Below are 7,638 nucleotides of genomic sequence, written 5' to 3'. Positions count from 1 at the left end.
CTTCCGTACTCAGCTGTCACGTTTATAGCGTCGGCCTTCATAGCGTGAGGCTGCAGCACAGTCAGTACTGTACCTGACAACGGAATTATATGGTGGGTGGTGGAACGGGACGGAGGGGATAAAGCCTTTATTCGAAATGCGCGTCCTCAACGAAAATAAAAAGTGTACATTATATTGACTTATTTAAAAAAAGAATGATCACAGAGAAAAGTCAACACCAGGCTGTAGTGTTCATTAAGGCCCACACTTGCTTCCCTTTGAATGCGGTAATTTACATATTAATTCCCATGTTGCTTCCTACAGGGAACCGCAATATTGTGCGACTGCACTACTCAAGAGATTGGCGGGAGGAGCATCAGCTTATTAGTGGAAGAATAAAACATCAACTAGGGCTCTTTGATTTCATTCCCAGAATCATTGCCTCAGAAAACACTTTGCAAAAACGGAAAATAAAACGTAAATATAAGACATGAACATAATCTTCAAACAAACTATGTGTGTATGTATTTATCGATCTATCTGTCAAGCTATGTACACAAAATTGGTCACTCCTAAAATGGGGATATGCAAATGGTAGCATCCACTTTAATTTCATACACTTATACTTGGCAAATGCCATTTTGTCAGCGGGGAGGAAATTATGACCCTTATGGGGAATTTATATAAAAGCAAACGAGTGATCTTTCTCTATAAAACAACTGACTTGCTATACTGCCACTTCAAACATTTTTCTTTAGAAAATGATTGCAGATGATATAAATTTCGAAAAGCATTTCCTACTGTCAAAGAGCATTAACACGTTCAATTTTTGTATCCGAAATTGTACTTGGCATTGGTGAAATCGAACGACTATTTTTAGTGATCCTTCTGGCTGTAGGATTAGGAAATTTATTTAAACGTTTCTTTTTCTTTGACATTCCTGAAGCCTCTCGAAAAATCTTGCTGTTGACATGAATATAGGACCCGCAAGATAATGAATGTTTCACATTGAATAATGTCTGTTTATTACGTGGCTTTGAAAAGCTGCAGAAGAGTTGCAGCTTATTGCAGTGGCGCACCATGAAACGTTACGCAAAACACATGTTCCTGAATTTTCCACAGTATGAGCGCCTCACGACATCTTATCCACGTTCCTGATTAATAAGGTGCGAGTGGGATGGCCGTGTTTAGGATAGTGCAGGAGGACGCAGACATTAATCAACATTTCCTGCAACGTGTCTGTCACACCCATTGAAGTCTTAAGAGCATCTTATATGTCATTGGGAAAAGCAAATACAGTCCCGTGACTTAGTCTACACGGCATGGATGCAGAATATACGGTATTCTAAAAAAAATCAACCGGGGCGAAAGCATTCGCCCTTAGACACGAGCTGGGGCAAAGCTCTCTCACGCTGAACATGCATGTTTGGTAAAAAAGAGCGAAAACGTCTCGTTCTTTGAATATTTGAAATCAAGGTTAAATATTCCCAAAGTGCCCAGCAGCCCATGGGATTTAAACCCAATTGGTGCTGAACTTTAAGATAACAAAGTGTGAAGCTGGATGAACACAGCAGGCCAAGCAGCATCTCAGAAACACAAAAGCTGACGTTTCGGGCCAAGACCCTTCATCAGAGGCCCTGATGAAGGGTCTAGGCCGGAAACGTCAGCTTTTGTGTTCCTAAGATGCTGCTTGGCCTGCTGTGTTCATCCAGCTTCACACTTTGTTATCTTGGATTCTCCAGCATCTGCAGTTCCCATTATCTCTCGTGCTGAGCTTTAGTGGTGTGTGGCTTGTGTCTTTAGGGCCCACTAGGCGCTGGGGTCAGCTTGATTCTGACTATGGATTGACATTTGCAGTTTAACCTTGTTTTGGACCTAAAATCCTTTCACATCTTTGAAAATTATTGCATTAGAAGCCTATGGAAAGAGGTAGAAGAAATAGTCAGAACTTTATACTTTACGCTGTAGGCAGACTGAAAGTCAATACAACAATGACACACTGCTTCTTTTTAACAATCTGAATTCTTTCAGTAACTGCAATATTTTCTTCAATTCAGAAAGGACCAGCAGAAAAAAAAGTAATATTTACTTTTATGGTGGTCATAGTTTCCAAATACCAGGTGTATCAGGCTGAATACCATCAAAATACCAAAATGTAACACTGATTCTATAGTTAATACTGAAATATACATTCAAACAGTCTATGCATTGAAGATGCAACAAGCTCTTACCTAGCCCATTCATGATGCCCACACCTTGAAGTAAAGTTTTTTGCACAATTCAATCAAAGAGTTGGCTCTAGAACCCATGCATATTGAGTGCAACTCCAACTCCTGACACCCACATTTTGACTTCAAGCACCAGCAATTGTAACAATGAAAGCATGGCAACTTCTACTTATAAAGCACATGTGATATAAAGCATCCCAAGATGTTTCACAGGAACCCTGTAAAACTTGATGCTGAGTTAGTTATAAGGAACATTACAAAGAAGAGGTGTGACAGAGGGACAGGTTTTGTTTTGCCAAGGTTGCAGATTTTACGGCTTCAGTAGCTGAAGGTATAGTTAAGAATGGTGAAGTGGTTAAAATGCATAATTCAAAAGAGACCAAATTAATGAGGAGTTCTGCTTTTGGAAGATATTCTAGCAATAGGAAACAGTGACATCACGTACTTGAAAACAAGCTTGACAATTTTAACATTCAGGGTTATTGCTTAACCGTGAGCCAATTCAGATTAGTTAGAAAGAAGGTCATGGTTAATTGAGACTTGGTGTGAGTTAAGATCCAGAAAAAGAGCTTTGCATGACCTTAGGATTGTGTTGAGTACCACATGGGAAATGGCCATAAGTACACTGGGATATCTAAGACATAGATGATCTGAGCTGGTGTGGAGTTGGTCAGTCTTACAGAGGTGAATTCAGTGATGGCATGGATACTTGGTAGAAAAGCAATTGCAAGAAATAAATGTATACAACTCACCAGCCATCTGTAGGTGTTTGAGTCAGTAGACATTTGTAATTTGAGGCAACATTTCTGATGCATTGACTTCTCAAAAGGACTGGCAATAAATTTCTTTGTCACCTTGCAATCAATGAATACTTAATTGTTGTATTTTTGAAAAGTAATATTATAAACAAGTTTAATTATATATAAAGAGGTGAAAGCTGAAAATGCATATCAGACACTTCCATTACAGATTTTGGAAGAGTAGGTAAGTGATTAGTTTTACAATCTTTGATTGATGGCATTTTTGATTGATGCATAAACATGGCCATGTCAACAGTAAACCACCCTGAAATCCATTCAGTAGAGTACCACTTTTAAAGGTTGTTTCTGTATATCCCATATTGTCATTAATTTGCTTGACTATATATTAAATTTACCAAAAAGTAACTGACAATCTCTAAAGTCAGAACAATATCCAACCAAATATATTGGAATATGCTCAAGTTTTGTTCCTTCTGTTACAGCAATATTTTTGCCATACAAGTGTCAGGTAATGATCATCTCCAACAATGACCTAACTGTTGCCCCTTGACATTCAATGATATTGCCATTAATTAATTCCCCACTGGAAATATCCTGAAGGTTACTATTGACCAGACAATAAATGGGACCAGGTATATAATTGGTCTGGTTGTAAAAAATGGGATGATCTTCAGATGCTCAATGTGGACCCGATGGGCCAATTGGTCTGCTTCCATACTGTAGTGAGTCTATACACAAGTCAGCAGTTTAATGCAATATTATTCACTTACATGCATAAGTACAGCTCCAATATCACTCAAGAAGTTTGACACCTTCCAGGACAAAGCAGACTGCTTGATTAGCACTCCAACCATTAGTTTGAACATTTAATCTATTCACTACCAAAGCACAATGGTTGCAATGTGTACAACATACATTCTAGCAAGTCTCTTACAACAGTATATTCCAAAGCAGTGATCACAACCACATAAAAAGACAAAGGTGTCCAATGAATGGGACCAACACCACCTGCAAATATCCCTTCAAGCCAACATCAGGCACTGGGTAGGTGATGGACCCATGTATTATTGCTAGACTATTAATTTAGAGACTCAGATAATGTCCTGGGGACCTAGGTTTGAATCCCACCAATCGTTCAAAGATAGTAGAATTTGATTTCAATAATAATCTGCAAATAAGAGTAATGATAACAATGAAACAATTGCTGATTCTCAGGGGGCAAAAAAGCCCATTTAGCTCACTAATGTCCTTTAAAGAAGGAAATCTCCTGCCCTACCTGGTCTGGCTTACATGCAACTCCTGACCCATAGCAACGTGGTTGACTCATAAGTACACTCCGGGCAATTAGGGATGGGCAATAATGATGGCGTAGCTAGTGATGCCCACATCTTATGAATGAATTTTTTAAAAAATTGACATGGAATTGTATCTCTGTTTCTTCATTTCTGTCAGGACAAGACCCTATCCTATTTGCTCCATTGCTGTCCCTACTCTCCAAGGACTGCAGTGGTTAACAAATCAGCTTCCTAGCCCCTTTTGGGCAATTAGGCAAGAAATGCTAGCTTAGCCAGCAATGTCTGCCGTCCATGAATTTATGAGAGAAATGTATCTATATTGTATTCTATGTATACCTGAATATTTTCTTGAAATAGGTATTGGGAATGGCTTTAAAATTTGCTGAGTAACTACTTATGACATGACTTATGACCAATAATTTGGACACTAAATCCCCAGCAATGACCTCTGCCTATATAATGTTGCCTAATGGCATTGCTGCAGGGTGCTTAATGAAATGGCTGCACCATACCTGAATTCCTTCAGGGCAAATGACCATCATGTAGTTGAAGGTTTACAAAAGCAGGTAACTGTGTAACTTTTCATTGTAATCTGCATTGTAGACAAGAGTTGTGGGCAAATATGAAAAATTCTCTTTGTATATTCTTAATGTAAGTTTGCACTTTGTGTTGATTACAGATGCCACTGACATTGTTGTTGTTGCCAATGGTAACTTACTAGTCAAACACAATAACTTTGATAGTGCTACAAGTAAGTTATTTAACAAACGATCATAGAGGGAATACTAAGCAGATCCACTCTTTAGCCTTTGTAAGGTCATCTATGAAGAAGGATTAAGCAGTCTGTTATGCTTATTCCTTATCAGCCTATTTTTTACATACACAGATAAGCTATGCAAATCTAAGTTCATAATGAACTATCCTTATACAGTGTAAATTGTGTAAATCCTAATATTTTCCTCATTACTATTACATAGCGTACCTACATTCAATCATATATATTAGAAATTTTTGTAATGTAATTATTACTTGGTTTTGAGCAGAAAACCAAATGCACTAGAAATGAACAAGTAAGAATAGTTTTTGGCCCAAAAGTTGGTTTAGCCTCAACAATTTCTCAAATGTATTAATGTGATTAATAATTTAAATATATTCCAGCTCTGAATGCTGCAGTCCACCTTAATAGCTACAGTTCACAAGACTTCACATTTAGAAGTCTTCTTTCAGTAGAAATGCCTTTTTCATTTTAATTTTGATCAAAGTCTGAATTTTGAAGTCATCCTTTTGGAAACAAATGAAATAATGCTGACATTTTGTAAGTTTTGATTCATCAATTTCACCAATCTTAGTATCAAAGTGCAAAAGATAAAATAACCAAAGTTAAACAGCTTAAGAAGCATTAAGGAGCCAATATATTATTTTGTTATTAGGTTACTTCAACATACAAAATTCAAGAATATATGTCTCAGATTAGCCTAAATGGGTGTATTCTTTCATATCATAAAACATGTACATCTAAAAAGATTAGTGTTTCAATCCTGGAAACAATATTTATATGGCAATAATTTGAATTTTTAGGGGACATGTGGGCATTCTGTCAATTCTAGAAATTATGCATTTATATGTGCAATACATCTATTTCTACAGTTACAATTATATCATCACATAGAGTTATTGTATTTTCTAGCATGTTTTGCAGCAAACTAAATACGCATACAGCAACACTTCATTGTCCTTTTCAAAGCCAGTGCAGTGTGGTCTGAATCCAGATGTAGAATTGTTGAGGAATCAATGTCTTGAATTCAATTCTATCATGACTCATCAGTTGTCAGTCTCTAAGGTATGAGGTATCACATGATGCTTCCTTCTCAAATTCACCACATATTCTCTTTGGGAGTTTTGGTTGAACTGCTCTAGGGGCTGCTGAATGGTTGTGCCTGATTCAATTTTTCTGAAGAATCTGAAACAAGAAGCAAGTTTAGGCATTCAGTTGCCAGATTATTCATATGGCTACAAGACTGACAGCTTCGGTGCTTGCTGTGGTGCACTGCAGTTCAACTACAGTTTATACTGAAGGCAATATAGATTGTGAAAATACATATATGTGTTACCTGTGGCATTAACTGACAAATGTTGTCTCCACACTTACTATAGCGTTATCCTGATAATATGAAAGGTGTATTTCCACACCAGCTTCAGTGTTGTTATATAATGCTCTTTCTATTACAGAATTTTAACATACATGGAACTTGAAATCAGCAATCTCAGAACAGAATACACTGGAAATGAAGAAGTACAACTCTCAGAATCTGGAGAATTTATACATGAGGTGAAGATTCTAGGTTGTGATGTACCCTTCTGCAAAAAACATTTAAACATGAGGAAATAGCTGACTGTTGTGCCACCAAGGAGATAAATTAGAAATGTCTTAAAATGTCATTAGCCAATAAGATGTCACTCTTAATAATATCACGAGAAATGGTTTCTTGTTTGGTGAACTTCATATGTAAATGCACTCTTGATGCCATCTTGCCAACAGGCTTCACAGCTTCTGGAGGAAGCAGAATTTGTGTATGGAAGTGCCTGAAATAATTAAGTAATCAAATTCAGAACAGTACTGTGCTCGGTTCTCTTACAGCACTGTGTTTGCCAATCTATTTTATCTAAAATTGCTACACTAAAGGTGATTAGCTCTATGTAGTGACATATGTAGATCCAACCATGCTACTTCCATAATATTTTGCTTTTGTCAAATGCCAGATTATTTTATAAGTGAGGAAGTCATTCTCCTCATGGGAGAGTCTAGGACCAGAGGGTATTGTCTCAGAATAAGGGGCCAACAATTTAATATTGAGATAAGGAGGAATTTCGTCTCTCAAAGGATTGTGAGTCTTTTGGAATTCCTTGCCACTGAGTACTTTGGGGGCACAATTCATGCATTCATTTTAGGCTGAGATGGATGGATTCTTGATCAGTAGGAGATTGAAGGGTTATGGGGAAAGAGTAGGAAAGTGGATATGAGGAATGCCAGATCAACCATTATCTTATTGAAAGGCGGAATTGGTTCAAAGCGCCAAACAACCTACTCCTGTTCCTATGTATTATGGCCCTGTATCTTTACGTCAAGATTATAATTCCAGAAAGGTGTGATTATTCCTGGTTTGAGTCCAACAGTGCTAAATGAATGAGATTGGGCCCTTGATCTTAGATATTAAACTAATGTTCAGACATTCACTCTCCTGTATTCAGTCTTGATTGCCATACCACAGTAAGATATAGCTGGATTGAAAGTTACAGAAGCGTGTAACAGTTCTATTTCCATGTCCAAAAGAAATGAGTTATGAGAGAACTGCAGAAAAGTTCTACAACATTAAA

At 37.3% G+C, this 7,638-nt stretch overlaps 1 long non-coding RNA gene across 1 annotated transcript in view; it reads right to left on the bottom strand.

The window, feature by feature from the left end:
- Positions 1 to 3,244: 3,244 nt before the first annotated feature.
- Positions 3,245 to 7,638, bottom strand: part of LOC125451135 (uncharacterized) — a 353,914-nt gene continuing 349,520 nt past the window's right edge. The window contains exon 15 of the long non-coding RNA XR_009445587.1: positions 3,245 to 6,223. This is a non-coding gene — a long non-coding RNA (uncharacterized LOC125451135). The remainder of the gene's footprint in view (positions 6,224 to 7,638) is intronic.

The sequence above is a fragment of the Stegostoma tigrinum genome, chromosome 3 (genome assembly GCF_030684315.1).
Source record: "Stegostoma tigrinum isolate sSteTig4 chromosome 3, sSteTig4.hap1, whole genome shotgun sequence".
NCBI lineage: Eukaryota > Metazoa > Chordata > Chondrichthyes > Orectolobiformes > Stegostomatidae > Stegostoma > Stegostoma tigrinum.
The sequence above is the reverse complement of the archived record's forward strand: the minus strand, read 5'-3'. Positions and strand labels throughout refer to the sequence as shown.